At 38.1% G+C, this 23272-nt stretch overlaps 1 long non-coding RNA gene across 2 annotated transcripts in view; it reads left to right on the forward strand.

The window, feature by feature from the left end:
* LOC129623262 (uncharacterized) overlaps positions 1-23272 on the forward strand; it is a 60180-nt gene that overhangs the window by 20172 nt on the left and 16736 nt on the right. For both annotated transcript variants that reach the window (XR_008700441.1, XR_008700440.1), the window contains exon 5: positions 20743-20794. This is a non-coding gene — a long non-coding RNA (uncharacterized LOC129623262). The remainder of the gene's footprint in view (positions 1-20742; positions 20795-23272) is intronic.

Here is a 23272-nt window from a genome sequence, read left to right on the forward strand (position 1 = left end):
TCTCACATCCATACATGACTACTGGAAAAACCATAGCCTTGACTAGACAGACCTTTGTTGACAAAGTAATGTCTCTGCTTTTTAATATGCTGTCTAGGTTGGTCCTAACTTTCCTTCCAAAGAGTAATCATCTTTTATTTCATGGCTGCAGTCACCATCTGCAGTGATTTTGGAGCCCCCCAAAATAAAGTCTGACACTGTTTCTACTGTTTCCCCATCTATTAGCCATGAAATGATGGGACCGGGTGCCATGATCTTCATTTTCTGAATGTTGAGCTTTAAGCCAACTTTTTCACTTTTCTCTTTCACTTTCATCAAGAGGCTCTTTAGTTCTTCTTCACTTTCTGCCATAAGGGTGGTGTCATCTGCATATTTGCAGTTATTGATATTTCTCCCAGCAATCTTGATTCCAGCTTGTGCATCTTCCAGCCCAGCGTTTCTCATGATGTGCTCTGCAGATAAGTTAAATAAGCAGGGTGACAATATACAGCCTTGACATACTCTTTTTCCTATTTGGAGCCAGTCTGTTGTTCCATGTGCAGTTCTAACTCTTGATTCCTGACCTGCGTACAGGTTTCTCAAGAGGCAGGTCAGGTGGTCTGGTATTCCCATCTCTTTCAGAATTTTCCATGGTTTATTGTGATCTACACAGTCAAAGGCTTTGGCATAGTCAGTAAAGCAGAAATAGATGTTTTTCTGGAACTCTCTTGTTTTTTCGATGATCCAGCAGATTTAGCAATTTGATCTGTTGTTCCTCTGCCTTTTCTAAAACCAGCTTGAACATCTGGAAGTTCATGGTTCACGTATTGCTGAAGCCTGGCTTGGAGAATTTTGAGCATTACTTTTCTAGAATTTGACTTAAGAGCCATCAAATGGCTTCTTTCCAGACCATCTTTGCCTCAGGGACTAGGTTTTGAAGGGAGACACAGCTAACATTTGTTGAGCCCTATTCGTGAGGCAGGCACTCGGCTAAGGTCCTTTTCACACTATATCACATTTAATCTCCAAGGCAGCCCAGGAAGGCAGGTAGAGTTGATTCCATTTACAGAAGAGGAACAAGAGGATTAAATGACTTGCTCAAGGTCACATAGGCAGCGAATGGTGGATGGGACTCTGAATCCTTGGGTCTCACCTGCCAGTGGCCAAGCTCTCATAGATGGTGTGAGTGTGGTGTGCCAGTTGTCCAAGTTCCATGATGAGAACCATGGAAAAGTCCAGAGGTTCAGTGACAGAAGGCAAGTGTCAGCTGTTGATTGTGACTGGTTTAGTACTCTGAGATAGTAAGGAGCTGAGGATGAAGTGTTTAACCTGAAGAAAATTAGTTGACTGTGCTGTATAACATTAAATCTGTTTTCATTCTCCAAAGGTTTTCTCGGGAAGCTCCAAGCCTATGTTGAAAGCAACTTTTTGCGAGTTTTACTGAGTTGATGTCTGGACTTTTTTTCCAAGGAGATAGATGTAAACCTCTTGATTTGGTGTTTCCCTAGGGCTTCCCTCATAGCTCAGTTGGGTAAATTATCTACCTGCAATGTAGGAGACCCGAGTTCAATCCCAGGAGCCTGGGATCTCAAGAGTTGGATACGACTTCATGACTAAACCACCAGCTAGCATGGGAAGGGCTTCCTTGGTGGCTTAGACAGAAAGAATCTGCCTGCAATGGAGGAGACCCAGGTTTGATCCCTGGGTTAGGAAAGATCCCTTGGAGAAGGGAATGGCAACCCACTCTAGTATTCTTGCCTGGAGAATTCCATGGACAGAGAAGACTGGTGGACTACATTCCATGGGGTTGCAGAGTTGGACACGAATGAGAGACGAACACTTTCACTTTAGCATGGGAAGTAGAAAATCAGAAAAGCATCTTGCCCATGTTGATTTGTTCTTATGTCTCAAGGCAAGAGTATAAATTTAACTCTTTCAATGTTATGTGAGTCTGAAACCCTCTCCTTGAAGTGAGAATAAAAAAACAGAACAATTTTATATTGCTGTATTTGGGGAGCAGAGGAAAAGAAAATATTTAGTTATCCCTGGTTGCCAAAAGGTAGTGGAGTGGGTTTGGGTCTCCCAGAAAATAGCTGGTGCCTCTTACATCATCTGTTTTGTCTTCCTCTCCATTCAAGTAATGTCTATAATTCTTAAAAACCTCTCGGGAGACAGATAACAAACACTTCCTCCTAGTAACCCTCTGAGCCCGTCTCAGTGCTTAATAACCATTATGGAGGGACGTTTCCCCTCTTGAGTAAACCTAAATCATTTTCATGCAGGCTAATTCCATTTCCTCTCTCCTCTCCGGTGAGGAGGAAGAACAGCCGTTCACTGTCTTCCTCAGAGTAGAGCTGAACACACCTGAACACAGAGCCATCCAGTTACCCTTGGACTTTCATCATTCAGGCAGAGTATGCTGGGCATGCTTGATCGTGTCTGACTCGGTGACCCCATGGATTTTAACCCGTCTCCATGGGATTTTTCCAGGCAAGAATACTAGAGTGGGCTTCTATTTTCTCCTCCAGGGTATCTTCCTGACTCAGGGATTGAACCCACATCTCCTGTGTCTCCTGCATTGGCAGGTGGCACCTGAGAAGCTCTTGATAACATAGGTTGTTCTCAAAGTGAGTCTCTGAGTAGAAGCATCCCAGCATCTTCTGGGAACCTGCTAGAGATGCAGATTCTCAGGCCCCCCACCCCCAGACCTGCTTCATTAGAACCTGAGGGTAGGCCCAGTCACTGGGGCTTAAGCCTTCCAGAGGATTTTCATGCTTCTTAAAATTTGAGAACTACTAATACAATAGTTTTGATCAGACATGTGTGATTGTTACTAATAATAATCCTAGCAATTCATAATGGTGTTTTTAAAAGTTTGTATGGATGTCTGCATATAACAATGCATTCATTTATGTATTTATTTATGTGAGACATTGGCTGACAGCTGTTTGTAGGTTTCTGTGTAATCAGAGTCTCATAGATGGAGATGAAAGTGCCCTCTGTTCAGGCACAAATGTGCAGAGCTGACATTTTGGTTGTGGCCACCTGGGTTTATGTCATAAGTGTTCAGCTCATACAAATAACAGAAAATACAGGTGGGGACAAAGAAAATGGGGGGATGGAAATGCTTCAAACAGATAACCATTATTTTCTTTGTGTTTTTTTCTGACTTTTGTTTCTTATACACAACAGAGAAAAATTCTTCCAAAAGAAATCATACTATGCAGCCTTGGTATTCTTAAGAAATATGTTTTGAAAGCTTGATCAATTTATATTGAGATTGATTCACTGGTATCTTTCCCTTGGTTGGCTGTGACTGCAAATATATTTTTAGAAAGATTATTCAGGTTTAGGAGTAATTTATACCTATGAGATATGGTAAAATTAACTAGAGAGCCTGAGAATGGCACCCTTGGCTTTGGCTTTATGAGTACATAATTGGATCAAGCCTTGAAGAATTCCTATACAGAAGAGTTATAACCTGAGGAATTTTTTAAGTTTCTCCTAAACATTTTACCTGCAATGCAGGAGACCCAGGTTTTATTCCTGGATCGGGAAGATCCCCTAGAGAAGGAAATGGCAACCCACTCCACTATTCTTGCCTGGCCATGGACACAGGAGCCTGGCAGGCTACAGTCCATGGGGTCGCAAGAGTCGGACATGAGTTAGCGACTAAAGAGAGAGAGAGAATCTCTTCTCTGACTGCTTGCCTTGTCCCTCTCCAGTGGCAGTTCCTCCTTCCATATTCAAGCATTTCATATGCGGTTTGTAGCATCTCTTGTTCTGAACTTTATCCTTTATAAAAAATTTTAAATAAATAAAATATTAAGCTACCATTGGACTATGGAGGACATTCCTTAACTCTCATTAAAGTTGAGCTATATTAAAGGACCTTTTCATTGTTTTTCACTCAGTCTTAGCTTTGTGGAGCTTGGTTGTACTCACGCAAGATGAATGCTTTGAAATGTTACTCAAATCTCTTAACTCGAGTCTTGAGAATTCACAGATTGTGTTGCCCAGTCAACACCTTTTCCTGAAGTGGCTGAGCAAACATATCCAGGTTGGAAGAGTAGGGGTGAGAACGTTTTCCAACATGGTTGTACGTTTGCTGTCAAGGCATCTTTGCCAATTCTATGCTTTTGGGTATGGACTGTGTCTGTTTAGTTCACTGCTGTCTAAAAATACCTAACTAAATTCTAGCACAGATAGAGATTCAATGAATACTTGCTAAAAGATTGAAGGAAAATATTTTCATGACTATTTCAATGAGGCAACCAGGAATGCTGGTTTAAATGACAGCTAGAAGGGTATATGAGAAAGCTTGCCAAAAACTTGATAGAAAATTTAACCCAGATGCCCATTTTATTCATTGCTTAAGGTAAGCATGTGTATTAGTAAAACAAACAAACAAACAACTGTACCAGAAATATTTGTTTGGAGATCTCAATTCAGGTTGTTAAGATATTACAAAATGTGGCATTTATTTGCTCAACTCCAACTCTGGGTAATAAATATTTGCCAAGGTAGATGTGGCCTAAATATCCAACAGCTTATTTAACAAAACAGTTTGCTTAGAATAATCAAGAGTTCTCAAAGAACTATTTGTTACAACTAAGGTAGGCTATTAAAACATGAAACACATCATATCCTTTTCTAAACTCTTTGAACTTCTAAAACGATATTTTTTCATGTATTTCACACATTTGCAAAATTTTTTGCCTTTGTATATTTTTCTCTATTTTGTTATGGTAAGGCTAACTAGAAAAAAAACTTATTCTACCAGTTTATTTCATTTCTTCCCATGCTGTCACCTTGGGATGTAAACTGTTTTTTTCTTTGAATAAAGTAGAAGAAAAATCTTATTTTCAAACTAACTTGGAAAAGTGTACATTAAAAAAAAATTCAGTCACTCCCATAGCAGACAGTTTACAAGTAGTAACTCATTTAATATTTATATGAGTTTGGTATGACTATTAGTCTCATTTTGTAGGGGAAAATGAGGCACAGGGAAGTTAAGTAACTTTCTCAAGGCCACACAGCTTCTACACAGGAAACAGGAAAACTGGGATTCAAACATAGATAGGTTTACTAGAGTCCATGCTCTTACCCATGTATTATGTAATGTACTGTGAAGATTTTCTGAGATTATTGTTCTGTTTAGACCATCTAAGGTCATTGTCTCCAACCCTGGGCTTAAGGTAGAAAGGTTCATGTTTGATGATTTATGAATTAGGAGCTCCAGCAACTGTCCAGATTGTCTATTTTCCTCATATTTAAAGTGATGAGCTTAAAAGTCTGACATTTGTAAAGGATAATCATTCTTGAATTGGGAGGGGGGTGCTTTTTCTACTATTTAAATAGTGGTGTTATAGGAATGACTGAATTTATTGAAAAAAAATGTGCTGTTTTGTATCTGAATTCCAATATTTTATTTTTTTCTAATGGAACTTTACTTCTCAAACGGACAGTTGAAAGCTTAAACTAGAACAAGAATGTTTGCCTAGAGGATGAGATGGTTGGACAGCATCACCAGCTCGATGGGCAAGAGTTTGAGCAAGCTCTGGGAGTTGGTGATGAACAGGGAAGACTGGCGTGCTGCAGTCCATGGGGTCGCAAACAGTTGGACACGACTGAGCGACTGAACTGAACTGAGGATGCTTGTATATGCTTCCCTTCTTCTCCTTTTGCTCTATCCCTTTGCCTGACTTTGTACAAAGTAAAAATGCCAGGAAGAGAAATGAAGAAAGTGATACTATTAAATATAGCACAGGTGCTATTTTCATAGATATCTGTGGTGCTGGGAAGTTTTAGCTCTCCTATTTTTATATTCTTGATGAAGCTTTTTACCATTTTTTCAGAGATATACATACTGCAACAGAGTACAAGATTACTAGGGAAAGGAGTGTTCTTCACTTTACTTGTGCTAGGGAGGAGAATTTAGTGAAAGAGAAGGGGAAAGGAACAAAAGTCTACTAGATCAGGATCTATCTTAACTTGCTGTTCAGTTGAATAAAATTTTTGGAGTGAAGGAGTAGAGTTTTCTGATTTTATTTATCTTTTATAGTGACTCTTGTTCAACCTTCTTATAGAATAATAGAAACAAAGATAACTGCCATGAATCTCAGCTTCCCCAAGACCAGAACTTAATTTAGTAGCTGCCCAAAAAAATTTCTCCAAGTAAAATCTACCAATCCTATTTTCAGCTGAAGTTGGTAAGAAAATACAACCCAAATAAAGCATTGAACTCATAAGGCATTTTTTTTTTTTTCAGAGAAAGTAAGGTTTTATGTACTTCAACCTGCAGACTTCAACACTGAAAATTCAGGTAGCAAAAGGTTGGAGCCTTTCAACTCTAGTCAAGAGATAAAACCTTGATCCTTAATATGCATGAAAAGCTGCACATAGTGGACAATATTTTCCAATTGCTGATTCATTTGCCATTTGTTAACAGAGAGTATTTCATAGTTCCCAACCAGTCATTAAAGTTAGTTTTACTTCCTTCTCTTACCTTAGCAAAAATATTCTAAATTGGTACGTAAAAGCCCCATATCCTTTTGACTTCTGATGAGAGTTGAGACATATTGCAAACAAGCCACTAAGTCCTGTCTATTGAAACTTATGACAATACCCTGTGCATACATATACCTTTAAGTTTATGTGAAAGTGATTAATTCATCTCTCTGTGATGATCTTTATTTTTTCCCTTTTTTTTAAACATTTAAAAAAAACCTAGACTTTATTTTTTTAGAGCAATATTAGGTTCACAGCAAAAATTGATCAGAAGGTAGAGAGATTTCCCATATATTTCTTTTTAAAATTAATTTTTATTGGTGTATAGTTATTTTACAATGCTGTGTTAGTTCCTACTGTACAGCATAATGAATTATACGATGAAGTGCATAAGGAATAAAAATGACTAGAGCCGGCATGATCTTGGATCAAGTGACCTTGGTTTCAGACGTAATGATATTCCATTGAAGAACCACGTTCGGGGCAAGTTGAATGCACATGTGAACGGTCGTGCTGAGGAGGAGTTGGTCAGGAACGGGGAGGATGGGGGTGGGTGGAGTGCAGAGCAGTACAAAAAGAGACCACAGTGTTCTACCAGGCGCTGCTGGTGTTTTCAGATTAAGATGGGGGATTAAGGAATTTTACTCAGCAATTTGAGATGCTTTGTTAGGGGCTGAGGAGATTTGAGCTGCTTTGTTCTCAAACCACATGTTAGTGAAAAAGCAAACAGGCACTTAATCCTGACAGACAGCAGAACTTGACATCAATTTGCCCCTTGGGAGGTGACCAGGAGTTCCCTGTGACGGGCTAAAATGGTCAGGCCTTGTTTTTCTGGAGCGTAATGCCAACATTCCATTCTAACCTGTGTTTCTCAGCCGTGTGGCCATAATGTGGATGGTTGGACTGACCCAGAGTTTCTTGATATTAGAGACCCTCCCTTTTTTTTTTTTTCCCCTAAAAGCGAACAACAACAAAAAAAACCTTTTAAAGGCAAACAACCTCCAAGGTGCCAGATACTTAAACAGATTTCAAACAGGTCTAATACATTAGCCACTTAGTTCTGAAAAGAAATATAGAGAAGCTGAGATTCTTTCCTTTGGAAAATAATGGGTAGTTTCTTTTCGCAATAGGATCACAGGACAACATATCCATTCTTGAGCCTATATATGATTGTGAAATAAACATCAATTCTTGAACAGAGTTTTGAGGGAGGTTCTACTGACTCACCACTCACACTGAAGTAATGTCCTTCAAAGTCACTGAAGTAGGACGAAAGCAAACAAAAGGAATGGGAAAGAAATTAATGACTTCTTGAATTGGCTTGGATACATTACTAAATTTAAGTGTACACAGTTATCAGTCTGGCACATAATCTGAAATTGTGGTATAAAGGCTGATTTTTGCCATCTTGAGTTTGTATCACCCTTAATCCATTGACCTAAAATGCACTTTTAGTAGGCTATTGATTTACTGAACTTTGACATGCATAGGAAAATCATTTCAAAAATCTGAATTGAAGCAGAAAATTTATAAAGCATCTTTCAAAACAAATCTTATTACATTATAAAGATTTTTTCTGGATGAATATTCAGCTAATCAATAACTCCTGTACAATACTCTGGTAGAATGTGAAAATCTGTTACATCTTAATAATTAAAAAAACAAGTTTTGTCACTAGTCCAAGGCTGTTACATTTTTACAATATTTACACACATGACTTCGAGCCCAAATTTGAGCTTTGCTCCTCCAGCTCCTCTGCAGGAAAATTTATCTTCTTATGAACTAACTACTCGCTACCAATGTCCCTCCACACTAACATTGTAGGTGATTTTCTCCATTCTGCTATAAACTCACAATTTTCTTTTAAATAACCAGAGTTATTAGTCAAATAATCTTTGTTTTAGGATTTATGGGACCCTCTTTATGTTTAAATAGCATCAAACTCATTTTCAAATGAGCAGGAGCATCTTGTATAAGGAAATTAGTATCGCTTCAGATTACCAAAAAGAGAACCATATTTGAGTTTGAGGGTTTAATCTGAAGAAAATTTACCTTTGCATTGGCCAATGGGATAAATACATAAAGGGCTTGTATATTTAGTTACCAATTCTGAACACCAGAGATCATTTCCAGTATTTTCTATGTCTTTAATTGTTTTCTGCAAGTACCAGTGGGAGAGAAATCTGAAATTTAAAATACTTCAAAGGGACACCCATTCATTCATTTCTTTTAAACCAGTGTGTTAGCCTTAAATAGCCTTTAAATTGTGTTGCGCCTCTTTGTTTTATGAAGGTTTACCTGGCATATTATAAGGATCAAATACAGGGTGAAACTTCAATCAGAAACACAGTATTCATTCATTTAACTCTAGTACAGTAGAGCAAATTCAGGGTGACTCGAGGGACACAATGTCTTGTAAAACATATGTACTTAATATAAGGGTCATAAAACTTATTAAATTAAAAGCTAGGTTAAAAATAGGAAGAAAATTTATGCTGCTGTCTAAAATAGCAATAATTTCCCTTTGGCCTTTCCCTTTCCAAGTAATATGGATTCTCGTTAGGAGGGAAAAAAAAAGCCAACTTATGAATTCTTCATTTTGTAGGACCAAATGCAAATCTCTTTTAACTGCAACATGCATTTTAATGGGCAAGTGATATGGCAGAAAATAGAGGAGCAAGAAGATAAGATGCTAAACCTTGAAAAGTGTACCTGTGTCTGGGTTTCAAGGAGGCTTTGTTCACAAGCCTGAACAACAAGCCCTTTAGTGTTAGCTTGTGTCTAGGGAGAAGAGCTTGAGGAATATGAGGACAATACAAACAATGTCTAAAATTAGTTGAACTGGCTACATAGCGGCAGTACAGTGGAAAGCAGGGTGGAGAACACAGACCACACATTGATGCCCATTCAGCTTACAGCAAAGTGTCTCTGGACAAAACCTTTTCTTGTTCAAGCAAACTTTGAGGTGTTCAAAATCCATGGAAACCAGAGCATTTGAAGTCAAGATTTTTTACAATTAAAGTATGGTTGATTTAAAATATCATGTTAGTTTCAGGTATACAGCAGTGATTCAGTTTTATATACATACATTCATAGAAGGCAATGGCACCCCGTCCAGTACTCTTGCCTGGAAAATCCCATGGATGGAGGAGCCTGGTGGGCTGCAGTCCATGGGGTCGCAAAGAGTCAGACACGACTGAGCGACTTCACTTTCACTTTTCACTTTCATGCATTGGAGAAGGAAATAGCAACCCACTCCAGTGTTCTTGCCTGGAGTCCCAGGACAGGCAAGGGAATCCCAGGGACAGGCGAGCCTGGTGGGCTGCTGTCTATGGGGTCGCACAGAGTTGGACACGACTGAAGCAACTTAGCAGCAGAAGCATATATATTTACAAATGTATGTGTATATATATACATACACATACATGCACAGAGAATCTGCCTGGCAATGCAGGAGTTGCAGGAGACGGGAGTTGGATCCCTGGGTCTTGAAGATTCCCTGGAGAAAGGAATGGCAACCCACTCCAGCATTCTTGCCTGGGTAATACCACAGACAGAGGAGCCTGGTGGGCTACAATTCAGGAAGTCATAGAGTCAGACATAACTGAGTGACTGAGCAGCACATATACACCCAAACATGTGTTCTTTTTCAGATTCTTTTCCCTTATAGGTTATTACAAAATACTAAATATAGTTCCCTGTGCTATACAGTAGGTACTTGTTGGTTATTTATTTTATATGTGTGTGTGTGCTTAGTCGCTTCATTCATGTCTGACTTTTTGCAACCCTATGCACTGTAGCCTGTCAGTCTCTTCTGTCCATGGGATTCTCCAGGCAAGAATACTGGAGCGGGTTGCTGTGCCCTCCTCCAGGAGATCTTCCGGACTCACGGACTGAACCATGTATATGTTAATCCCAACATCCTAATTTATCCCTCTCCTCCCCCTTTCCTCTTTGGTAACCATAAGTTTGTTTTCTACATCTGGGAGTCTGTTTTCAAAGTCAGTTCATTTGTATCTTTTTTTCTGGGTTCCACATCTAAGTGATATCATGTGATATTTGTCCTTCTCTGACGTCACTTAATATGATAATCTCTAGGTCCATGCATGTGCTGCAGGTGGCGTCATTTCACTCTTTCTGTGGCTGAGTAATATTCCATTATGTATATGTACCACATCTTCTTTGCGCATTCATCTGTCAATGAGCATTTAGGTTGCTTCCATGTTGAAGTCAATTGATCTCTACTTGTGCCTCGCTCTGTGGTCCGTGGGCCACAATGAGATAGAAAATGACACATTACCCTGCCCCCTCTTTAATCCACACAGCAAAATTATGCTGAGTCTGTTCGAAAGTTTGGCTTCCACATGACAGCCATTTTCCTAGCTGTGATCCTCAGCATAGCACCTTAGGAATTTGAATCCAAAATAAATATCAGTTTCCTTCTACTGTATTTACCCAGATATCTGCAGCAAATTTCATCTTCATACAAAAGTCTTAAGGCTGTTGAGAAGGAGCTGTGCTTGGTCATTTATCTGTTTGCTCTTAGACCAATTCCTGCTATCTCCTTACTCTTTTGTATTTTAGGGAGCTTGAAAATGAAGTGAAAGTGAAAGTCGCTCTTTGAGTGTCCGACTCTTTGTGACTCCATGGACCTTATAGTCTGTGGAATTCTCCAGGCCAGAAAACAGGAGTGGGTAGCCTTTCCCTTCTCCAGGGGATCTTCCCAACCCGGGGATCAAACCCAGGTCTCCCATACTGTAGGCAGATTCTTTACCAGCTGAACTACAAGGGAAGCCCAAGAACACAGGAGTGGGTAGCCTATCCCTGCTCCATCGGATCTTCCTGACACAGGAATCAAACTGGGGCCTCCTGCACTGCAGGTGGATTCTTTGCCAACTCAAAGTATTGATACATTGCCATCTGGCTTCCACAAATGGAGACTCTGAGCAAGGAGGAGAGGAGACTGGGATACCCCAGCACCTCAACCTCCCACCTGGTTTGGAGGTGGCTCTGACAGTAAAGAATCTGCCTGCCATGCAGGAGACCTGGGTTCAATCCCTGGATCGGGAAGATCCCCTGGAGAAGGGAATGGCTACCTATTCCAGTATTCTTGGCTGGAGAATTCCATGGGCAGAGGAGCCTGACAGGCTATAGTCCATGGATTTGCAAAGGGTTGGACACGGCAGAGCGACTAACACTTTCACTGGCAATGACAGCATCTCCTCTGAAGTTCCAGAACCTGCCCTCTTCCCTTTGTCCCTTTGGTCTAAGGATGGCAGTGGCTTCCTGTTATTGCCAACTCTTGTGGTCTCCATTTGGCCTTTCAGTTCTTCCAGCACTTTTGGAAGTAGGTCCCAGTTTAAATCCTTTTGTTGAAGTACCCGATGATGATTCTGTTTTTCTGCCTTAACAGATAGAGCAGCCAATGGATTCATTTGTAGGCTATTGGTTCAAAAGGTAAGAGATTCTGTTTGAAGTCTTCAGGCTCTTTTTGGCCATTGGTAGGCTGCTGGCTCACAGTAGTCGTTTTGGCAACTGGCACTCTCTTTGGTAGACATGAAACAAACATGTTCAAAGGCAAAGTGAGGAAGTAAGAACCATGGAGGGGCCTTATAGGATGTATATTTTAAGGATATAAGAGAAGGCACATTGATGGGCCATGTGGACACACTGTTGACTTTGGCTGACTCCCCTTAGCTGGATAGCACTGAAAATGGAGGCTTCTTATGTCCCTTGAAAAAACACTCCTAAAACCCTATAATCCATTTTTCTTTTGTCCTTGAAGTCTTTTTATTTTTTAAAATTTTGCAAGTAAGTATCAAGATAGTGTAAAAATAGCCTTGTTTGAACTAAGATAAGCAATTCAGACATGCACACTCAGAGGCCCAAACTAACTTTGATCAGTAGCGAGCTAAGCCACTTCAGTCATGTCTGACTCTTTGCAATACTATGGACTGAAGCCCACCAGGGTCCTGGTGGAGGAACTCCCAAAATCATGAATCAGTTTCTTTCTCTCTCTTTTTTCCCCACCTTCTTTCCCTATGTGATCCCGTTCCCCAAGAAAACTAAAAGTTGGTTTCCATGATAAAACTTCATGGGCTGTTGTCTTGATGTGAGTTTGCCCCAAAGAGTTCTAAATATCCAAACTCCAAACCAAATAGCTTTGCCATTTAAAATACCATCTTGAAGGCTGACATTTACAGAGACCTTGGGAACATGGTATGTGGGGACTTTGATTCTGTTTCTCCAGTGGCAGATGGGCCCAGACCAGGCTGGTCTGCCACTAACATTGTCATTGGGTGGCATGAGTGGAGCTGGAGGGGACATTCTTCTTGCTTTTAGCCTCAGAGGCTTTCGGCATCCATTCAGAGTTTAAGAAATTCACACTGCTTTGCAACATATTTTCATCAGGCTCTTAGTAAGGCTTGGGAAAGCTTGAAAACAGACTGCTCATTTTGGGGAAGGCTTTCTTTGAACCCACCAATTTTATGAAATTTAAGCACATTGTTCATTGTGTAATTATAGATGAAATATTAGAGAAGTGGACTAATTATACACAATGCACTCAAGCCCAATTAAACTAGTGTCTGTGGTAAATGTAAGAGTATTCTCTTTCACTAATAAGAAATACTGTCTGAACAACAGAGAATAAAATCGTTATATTGGATATGCTGTAGAGATTATAAATATCCTATTAGCATATAAAATGAGGATTAACCTTATTTAATCTCTGCATGCCAGATCATCAAAAGTCATATTGAACTCCAGTAATGTTGCTGCATCCATCCTGCAAAATAATAATAAAAAAACCCTCACTATTAATAAATATGCCTCACTAGATGCTATTCGCATGTACTAAATTAAACTGTTGGAGGAACTCAAGTATTCCCATAATTGCTTAACAAAATGGCAAAACTACTTTTACCTATTCGTTGTGATATGATGGCTGATTCAGATGTATGTCATCCTAGTGGCTGGAAAAAGTGCGTCTCCCTGGCTGGGCAAATTAGCCTACTTCCAAATAAGTAAAATATACAATCCATCCCAGCTAGCACCACAAGTGACCTTTTGAAAATGTAAATTAAGTGATTGCACACACCAGGGGTGTGTTGAAAATGAAAATGTACGTGTTGGAGACATACTGCCACCACCGCTTCAAGTATTAATTGGCAGACTGAATCCAGTTTTCATGTTTTCATCGGAGTCACAGGAAATTCCACTTGAAGATACTCACGACTCTTGTTTTTGTGATAAATAATTGGAGTCGGGCAGAGCAACCTCTGGAGTTTAGCAAGAACAAGGGGTTTTTCAAATTTTTTTAGAAGTTGATTTTTTAATAAGTAGGGGAGCATTCATATTGTCTAGTTTATTTCTTCTAATAATTATGTCTGTTTATAATATTTACATATATAGTTACTATTCTCTGGGTAAGCCCTGAAAAATAAACACATGGAACTTATAACTTGACAAAATGATCCTGGCAGAAGAAGGTACTAAAAAAAGTAGAGTAGGTTTATTAGCACAAATAAGAGGATGTATGGTGAGTATTGGTAATAACCAGGCAGAAGATGGCATAGATGGTCATACAGTAACTAAGGAAGACAGACAATTCAAAACGGTACTTTAAAATAAGAATTACTCAGTGTTCTGAAGAGACAAGCTAACTATTTGGAACTGAGTGCTCTAGAAGTGAGATTGAAATGAAAAATGAAAGCTCTAGAATACAACTATATTAAATGACAAAAATAGAACAGATCAAAATACCCTAATGGCAAATCAATAGGTAAGGCACTATCAGTCATGCCCAGCTTGAATTCAAATTCAAGTTATGACATTAAAAATATTGGTTATGTGGTGTCACAAGTCATCAGCAAAGTTGAAGAGAGTGTTTGTGTATTCCTGTCCTGGACTGTGATCTTTCACAACTCAAGCACAGAAATCTGTGAAGGGGTTGGTGGCCAACGAGCAGCTCTTTGTTGGAATACAGGGAAAGGGGCTGCAGTCAATCTTTCGTCCTCTCTCTTCCCTCCCTCTGTCTCTTTTCCCTTCCCTCCCCACTCCTTCTTTCTTTCCAAGAGTTCTTGTTTATATTCCTTCTAAGATTTGATAGCTGTTTTTCTCTCATCATGAAAATCTTCAGGAGACGGGACTATGAATATATTTATAAACATTGAGAATGACTATGGTTGTTCAGACTTCATGTTCCTACTTAGGCGCATTTATTTAAAAAACAATCAGCATGTACACCTTTTCTTTGGTAGAACCCTTTCTCTTACTTTGCTTAGGTGGTCTTGCCCAAGAAAACAAGTTTAGTCCAGATTTCTGTGAAAATGCAGATGGAAAGAAACTAAGAATGCACTGGAGGGATCAGGTCCGGAGGGGCAGGATGGTACATGCTGTCCCAGCCTCTGGGCAAGGACTGACTCCAGGAATACAGAAGGGTCTGAATGGGAGGCTAGAATTGGAAAACACTCACCAAACACATGAAGTGAAATGTGGTTTGATTGCATTATGCTTCAGAATGCTAATGCAAAGCAAGCAAGGTGTATGTGCAAAGAGAAACTATAGTTAACTTTTTTTGCATCCTGGGACCACAGCTTGCCAAACCCAGGAGACTTTCTTTCAGTTCAGTGACATCCACTGTTAGGGTTTCTTTCCAGGTTTCTTGGCTTTTAAGACCACTTGCACAATAATATATATATATATATATATATATATATATATATATAAAATCTTCTGTGGCTACTTTATGATGTGGAGAAGGCAATATGGAGTGAGTCCAGTGTTAATAATAATGGCATTTTTGCCCTTTTGGACAAACCAACAATTTAGGAGTTTCAGCTCTTATTTTTATATTACTTAAACCTAATTAAAAGCTATCTGTAGGGGCTATTTTTTTTTTAAATTTCTTTGACGTGCTGGGCAACTGAATAAAATCCTATTCCTTCAAATTTTTGATGAGATTATGGATTTTCCGTGACAATATCACTTTAAATAGGCCTCCTCCCCTGCCTCCACGTCTAGCTTGCATAGAGCAATTGAGCCTGGCCTCCTTACATTATGGGTAGATGGTTTGGTTGTGACATGGGATCATTCTGACTTCAGAAAAGCAGTAGACAGTGTCTAGAAGGAAAAAAAAAAGGTCTTTATGGAGAAGATCAAAAGGGACATGAAGGCAGAAACTGACTTTCACTGAAACAGGGCTGGGGACCAAGCCTCCAGTTTCCTTATTGTAATTCATTGCTTGTTTCTAGGCCCCATGATAGAATTCTTCCACAACAGACAGAGGACTTTGTGAAATTGTAAATGAGTACGACTTCAAGCACTCTGTGGAAATATATTCTCCCCCCATAGCCCGTACATTATTTCTGCTTAGTTATGGTGGCTCACATTTCCCGTAAGTATCAGAGAGAACTTAATTCAACTCACACCGCATCACTTTAAAATTGTGCGGCTCTCTTAATCAACCTTTGTATCAGCCACAAATGTGCTGTATGACCTAATTTGAAAATGTCTCAAAGTGCTGACTCAAACTGTTAGTGAATAAAGGCTAGTCATTACCATTATGACACTAATGTGATGCAAAATAAAATTGAGTTGCATCAGCTGAACATTAGTTTGCAAAAATATTAGTGATTGAAGCCATTTTCTGTTCATATTTTATTTATGCTTATATATGTATACATATGCATATATTTATTTATTTTTTGAAACAGCCTTGTGACAAATTTTTAAGTGTGGGGAAGGAAGTTTCATTTTTAACACTGACAAAGCCACAAGATTTAAAGTAGATCATGTGTACATCATGATCCCTTCTCTAAAAGATGAAAACATATTGTTGCTGAATTCTTATTGAAATATGCATATGCATCTAAGCGATAACATATGAAAATTCTCATCTCCCCTGTACTTTGGTGGCAGTTTCCAATTTTTTGAGAACTGTGGCACTACTTCCTATTTTCCATCAATCATAAATTATCTGATTTTTGGAATAAAGATTTGAAATTCATCTCTTTTGTGGATCCTCTTTCCCATTTCTTTACTTGACCAAAAAAATTTTTTTTGACATAGAAATATGTACTCTTAATAAATGTTGGTGATACTACTTTTGAACAAAAGAAAGTAGGATATGGGACTAGAGATTATTTAGCTTTACCCCTTACTGATAATACTTTATAGAAGGAAGCATAAATTACCTTATATAGTTTAGATTATCCTGAAAAAAAATGCATGTGCTTTTTTAATTCTAATACATCCTAAGGTAGCAATGGTTTCTGCCTGTAAGCTGATAATTAATAATTGAAAATAAATAAGCACGACTCCATTTTTCCTAAATTAGGGAAATTGTCCCAATAGTTAATCAGAAATTCTGCACTGGATCCCATCTGGGGGTCTCCTGAATCTTGAAAATTCTGAACATAAAATTTATACATTAGTGGTCAAATACTTCTGATTTTACCTATTTAACAGTGAGAACAAGCCAAGCTTACAAATACCCCGGAGATAGATTGTGCTTTAAAATTTTCAAGGACGAGAAGTTTTGGCTATCAATAAATTACTTAACCTTCAGGTTGAGAGAGTATATATCTTCATATTGTATCACTATAAACAATCGGTAGAAAATACAGATAAAATTAAAATGCTGGCAAGATTTGTTCATTCACTTTTTAGAAAAACAAGTAAAACCTTAAAGCAAGATGTGTAGAAATTTGCTACTACGTGATACTTGAGTACTTTAGTCCATTTTATATTATGTAACATGTGACTTGGACTGTTTTTATGACCTATGTTTTATTTCCACATGAAGATAGCCCAGATTTTTAAAAAAGTAAGTTTGAAAAATTTCAAAATGGACTTGCCAAAACCAGCACTCAGAAATATGGGTGCTTTCAACCACACGTACACAGGCACACTTTCAATTTACCTAAACAAGAGGATCATGGTTTTTTAGCTAAAATCCAATTGTTATTAATTTTAGGTTGGGGGGTGGCGTGGGTGTGACGGCTGCAAACGGATTGCCAGCCTCTTAACAGTTCATCATTCTTGAATGATAGAAGTGTAGCAGCACCCTTCTGAGAAAAATCTTTCCTGTGGATTTTTCTTTGTCCATGCCAGGACAAATTGCGTGCTAAGTTGGAATAATTCTGAGATGGAAGACACCTCCATGACTGTCCTTGGAATACTGAGGAGCTGACATTCCTCTTTGGAAGATGAGGGGAGAATGCCCCCTACCCTCTTAGTTGATGATTTACCGTGCTCTCCCCTGAGGCCACAACTGATGATCTGTAAGCTTGTTGAGTTTTGAAGCAAATACTAAATATAATCAATATATAAAAATTAAAAAAAAGAGAGAGGAAAAAATGCAATGAAAATTTATGACCTTAACATTCCTTCAGGGTCAAGCAATTTATCAAATTCTCTCACTTTCTGGTTTCAATTACACAGCCATTGTGGAAGGAACTTATTTTAGCAGGTTCATTTGCCTCAGTGGGGAATACAGGACTTTGGCCTAATGCTTCACCTTTAGTGCAGGCCATTTGAGCCTTAGAACAAATACCAATCATCACTCTTTGGGAAAAAAGAATCTGCATCGGCATGGCCTATTGGAATGGGGTTTCTGTCAAGGTAAACGGTTGTCGGCAATGACTGTGGTAGAGTGGCGATAAATCCCATTTTATTGCTGAAAAATTCCAGCTTCTCTCCATGCCTGACAGCTCCCACATTCTCATACCCATTTGGGCAATTTCTGCGCTCTGTCCATCTGGTTCTCATTACCTCTCAACCTGCCTGCGTCTGATCCAGAAAAAGTGCAGGTCAGAAACAGGGGAAAAGAAACCGAGGTGATGGACAAAACAGAAAGCAGGGGGGTGGCCTTTGGAGGTCGGGGTAGAGGTGAGGGAATGACAGGAAAGGGGGATCCCAGCTTAGGTGCGCACCAGCCGCTGGAAGGGGCCACTTAGATATATTACAGAAAGATAATAACACAGCCTGAGCCTGGAAGCCAGAGGGACCCATATCTTTGGATTCAAGCCTTTCAAAGGCACCTGCTTTGAGGTGGAGGAGAGAGAGAATGTGGTAGATATGGGTGGAAGGGGCTAGACTAAGGGACAGCCCAGTCCATCCCATCTGTCAGAGGCACTGTGTCACAGGGGAGAAAGGCGTCAAGTTCAGCATCAAACAACATGAAGCTTGGAGTCCCATGTACACAACTGGCGTGCTTCCAAATATAGGGATGAAACTGTGCTGGAGATTCAATTTTGATTCAAGAATGTAAGTTTTTTAGAAGAAGAAAACCCTAGGGCCACCAACAACATTGTCTCCCTTTATTTTTCAAAGACAATTAATATATAAAAATGAACTAATAGGCACTTTTATGGAATGGTTCATTCATGGAACGACAGGACTGGCAGCGAGTGGCCCCCAGTGACATACATGGTCATTTTTGGAATTGCTGTGCATTTATGCCTTTGAAAAGTTGGTCTCATTCTCTGAAGCCGAAAACCTTTTGATCATAACTGCTTCTGACCTAAAATTACCCACCATCACCATAAGATGCCTCTTGGGGACAAAGATATAAATATAGTAAATATCTGATAATAGATATGAATAACAAGTCCACTTAGACATTATCCTAAATTAGACTAGGATGAAACTGTGTAACTTTTATATGTAAAAATATAATTTTTTCTTCTTATTTTGATGGGGTTGTTATAGCTAATACTAAAAATTTGGAAAATATATGAAAGTAAAAGTGATGAAATAAATACAAATATTTTTACTGAATAAAAATTTTGGAATCAGATGAATGGTTACTTAGATGGTGGTTGTTTCATCACCTGTTGTGATGGCAAAGTTTGCAATTTTGTCTTAAAACCAGGTATGATCATGTGTTCTTACATATGTTGGAGAGCAGAGGCACTGCTATGATTTTCAGGCAGAATCTCTTACTCTAGATATGTTTATGCAGACAATATGTCTTAGCGTGTTTTGGATCCTAGGGGTACAAGACCTCAAAATTCACTTTTTCACAGTCAGACCCCTAATGCTATCATGAGTATCTTGGTTTTATTGGTTTAATTCTAGGATCAAGATGATGTGAAATTTTAGTTACTGAGCCATACCTTGCAGATAAGTAATACTGACCTCTAATATTTAAGATTTAATTTCAAAAGTTTCAAGTCATGCATGTGTGAGAGAATTTCTATAAAATGTATCTGAAATTGTAAGTAAACTCTGAGTGAGACATTTGAGTGGAAAAAGAGGTCATTTATAAAAATTTTAAGTTAAAATGACTAAACAATCTGGAGTGAAGTAAATTACAGATGATCAAAATTGGAAGTTTGCTATTTGGCAACTTTAAACTGAATACTTTCCATCAACAAATACAGCTCTGAAACAGACATTTTCATGTGTACATATTAAAAGGCATAAACTTTTGGCTACTATTACATATCCATTAAAATGGCCATAATATATGGCATCTCTAATTTGGAAAGGAATTTCAGATTCTTAGCCAAAAAAGAATCTCATTTGAACTCAACTTTTCAGTACTGTACATATGTCAGAGAGATGTGATCACTGAAACTGTAAAGGATATTTGTTTCTTTTAATAGCAGAGCAGAAAATTAATGGCATGGGGGAGGGTGAAGTGACAATTTAACTTGATGCTTGATAGCTGTTTACTTACCATTGTGTGCCCAGAGTTCAATGTCCTGTAAAAGAAAGCGGGAAATAAAGAAACCACAACATTCATATGGCTTTTAGGAAACTTAAGACACATGGAAGAAAGTGCTTAGAAAGCCATTGAGATGTTTACAAAACAAATCATTTACATTTAACTTTTGTGTATGTCAAACCTGGAATGCCCACAAAGACAGAACCAACTTTAGCTATAAGAAATATTTTGGCATCAAAATGGTTAATAGTATTATAGCTTCAAAAGAGCCTATTGGCTCACCCTCAAGGATGCCCTGCAGTTGTTGTTAAAGTCATCAGATGAAGCTAGCCTTCTCAGCTAGCCTTTAGATTTGTCTGCTAACAGTAAAAATACTATAATAAATCGGTAACATATGTTGCCAGGCAAGGAAAAGTGATATAAATAAAGAGAGTAGGAGACCCAAATCAAGTACAATGTGAAAAGAATTTAACTTTCAATCTATTCGTTGGCTAATTACCATTTGAAAAGTAATTTGAAAGTGTTACTGTTATTTGCTTATATTCTTCCTCATTATTATTTTTTTTTTTCCTCTTCAGATTGCATTCTTACCCAAATTCTCTTCGTGATTGCCTGTTTTGCGGCTTTGGGGTAAGTCCCAGTTTTCCACAACCTTAAGAAAAAAAAAAATGCATAACATAAAAGATGCCAAAAAGACTTATGTGTCCTGATGTGTGGGTTTTGTGAAATATACATGGGTTTGTTGAGGAGGAGGGCGGCTAATGAAATAAAGAGAAGGGGGTTGTTTCTGCAAGAATCCAAGAGTGTGTGAAAGTGTGCATTGCAAACGAGTCTCCCATCAGGAAAGCCACCTCTGGAATGGAAATGACAAAGCTTGGAACACACACAATCAATTATTTTCACTAGCATTTAAAATATAGAAAACAAAATCTGCTTTGGGAATTGACTGAATATTTTATTTAGCTTTTTTATTGAGACATCCTTTGAAAAATGGCATAATATAAATAGTTTTACAAAGCAACAATATAATCAATCTCTAAACTAGAATATAAATCAAGGATTTCATTAACTGCTGGTAGCCAGTTTGAATTGTAGTCTTGTCCATAATGCCTATCTATCTATGTATGTCCAAGTTATATTAAAAACCTTTAAATGGCTTTGTAATATCAGCTACATCTAGCTATTATAATAATTAATGGTACTGTTTTATAAATCAATACATGTATTCTTGATAAATTCATATCCAGTTAATGGTGTAATTTAAATAAAAAATTAATGTAATAAAGGACATACAGAAATGGGCAGGAAATCTTTAAAGGTTAAGAGACAAATTTGTCTAAATTCATTTTTAACCTGTTTTGAAAAAAGTTTGTATTTAAAATCAGCAGAGATTTACCTTGTTTTTGTGAAACGAATCTTGTCATGTCTAATGGTATAATGGTATATGGTATTGGATTTGTAAGGTATTTTCCTTTTTTAACTGCTGAGTTTTAATTATGTACTTATTGTACTGTTGGGTGTTTTACTACCACTGGATTCTTGACTGTTCTTTAGAAAAAGAGAACAAAACAAACTAAAATCCTCCAACCAGTCATGTATTTTCAGTACATGAATGAAACGTAAATGCTCTTTTTAAAAAATGTATTACTAAATGAACTGTGCTGAAAATCTCCAAAGTTATACACAAATTTTATTTAGGGGGAAATCTGGCTGATTAGTTCAATGAATTTACATGTGTAAGAGCCCAGTGTTTTTACTGCTTTCACTGAATGAACATCCTAGGAATGTTAGAAAGAAAAGAAAAGAAAAATGCATTGAAGAGTCCACAGTATGTTTTAACGCTGTACACGGGTGGAGAAACATTCTACAAAGAGAAGAGTGTATTATTGTTCTAATTTTAGAAATATATATCGAAGGTGTATTAAGGAGATTTGGAAAAACAACTGAATGTTGTAGGTGATCAAATACAACCTTAAATCATTCCAAATAAAATTTCATTCCGTTTATAGAGTAAGCATTTTACACAAAATATCTTTCAGAATTATGCAGACCAGTCTGCCCTGCCATTCTCCATGACATGGTGCAGAAATGTTACTTTAATCCACTGAGCTTTTTCTGACATTTTTCTTAACATTGCTGAGCCTTATTTAGAGCAGCAAAGGAGATGTGTGCAGTTTCCTTTGACACTGATGGGTGTTTCAAAATGTTACAGGAGAGAGAGAGAGAGGGAGAGAGAGGAGAAAAGATTTGCTGCCAGTCACTTCATCAATAGAGCTACAGGAGCAATTACTATTTGTTAAAAGTTTCCATTTCAAATGAAGCTAAATTTTAAAGAAGCCTCATTCCTTTAGAAGAGCTGCTGTCTGGAAGAGGACGGGAGAGAACACACATTAGAGATTGCATGTTAACGTGTACTCAAGTACTGGAATCATTTGAAACGTATTGTGTTTTTAGATGAAACCTACAGCAAAACCACTCCTAAGAGGCTTAATTTAGGTTTTATAGGAAGAACATAAAAAAGACCAGGTTACAGCCACACACTGAAATATGGGGTACATTTTAAATATCTTCATTTAAAAACGTATGTTTATTTTCCCTCCTGGGATCACTAACGTGGGTCTCGACAGAGAAAGCGAGGACATGCTACATTCTTAAAAATTATCTGTTAAAGGGATCACATTCCAAGACAGGTTTGAGCATTTTTATGACTACAGATAACCTCTTAATTATGTCGCTGCCTTCCACTTGTTAATCAGAGACATTCAGCATGGTTAACCAGAGAATGGTTGCCTTTAGAAGACTACAGTATTTTTTAAGGACTAGAAACACTTTATTCCTATCATCATATCATTGCATGTATGATTTTAGCACTGCTAGAAACTTACCTGCTTGAAATACCAAACACCAAAGACAAGGTCTAGTTGCCTGTAATGCTGCTGTTAATTACTTCAGACTGTGCAGCTCATGAAAAATTTTAAGGGATAGATAATTTTACTTTTCTTGCCTCTCCCTGTCTGGCTCCTTCACCTCTCACACAATTCCTATTTGAACAATTTTAGTTGTCTTCTGTGGTCACCAATGTCTGAGATACTCAGAAACCCTTTCAGA

Source organism: Bubalus kerabau, chromosome 11, assembly GCF_029407905.1.
Source record: "Bubalus kerabau isolate K-KA32 ecotype Philippines breed swamp buffalo chromosome 11, PCC_UOA_SB_1v2, whole genome shotgun sequence".
In the NCBI taxonomy this organism is placed as follows: domain Eukaryota; kingdom Metazoa; phylum Chordata; class Mammalia; order Artiodactyla; family Bovidae; genus Bubalus; species Bubalus kerabau.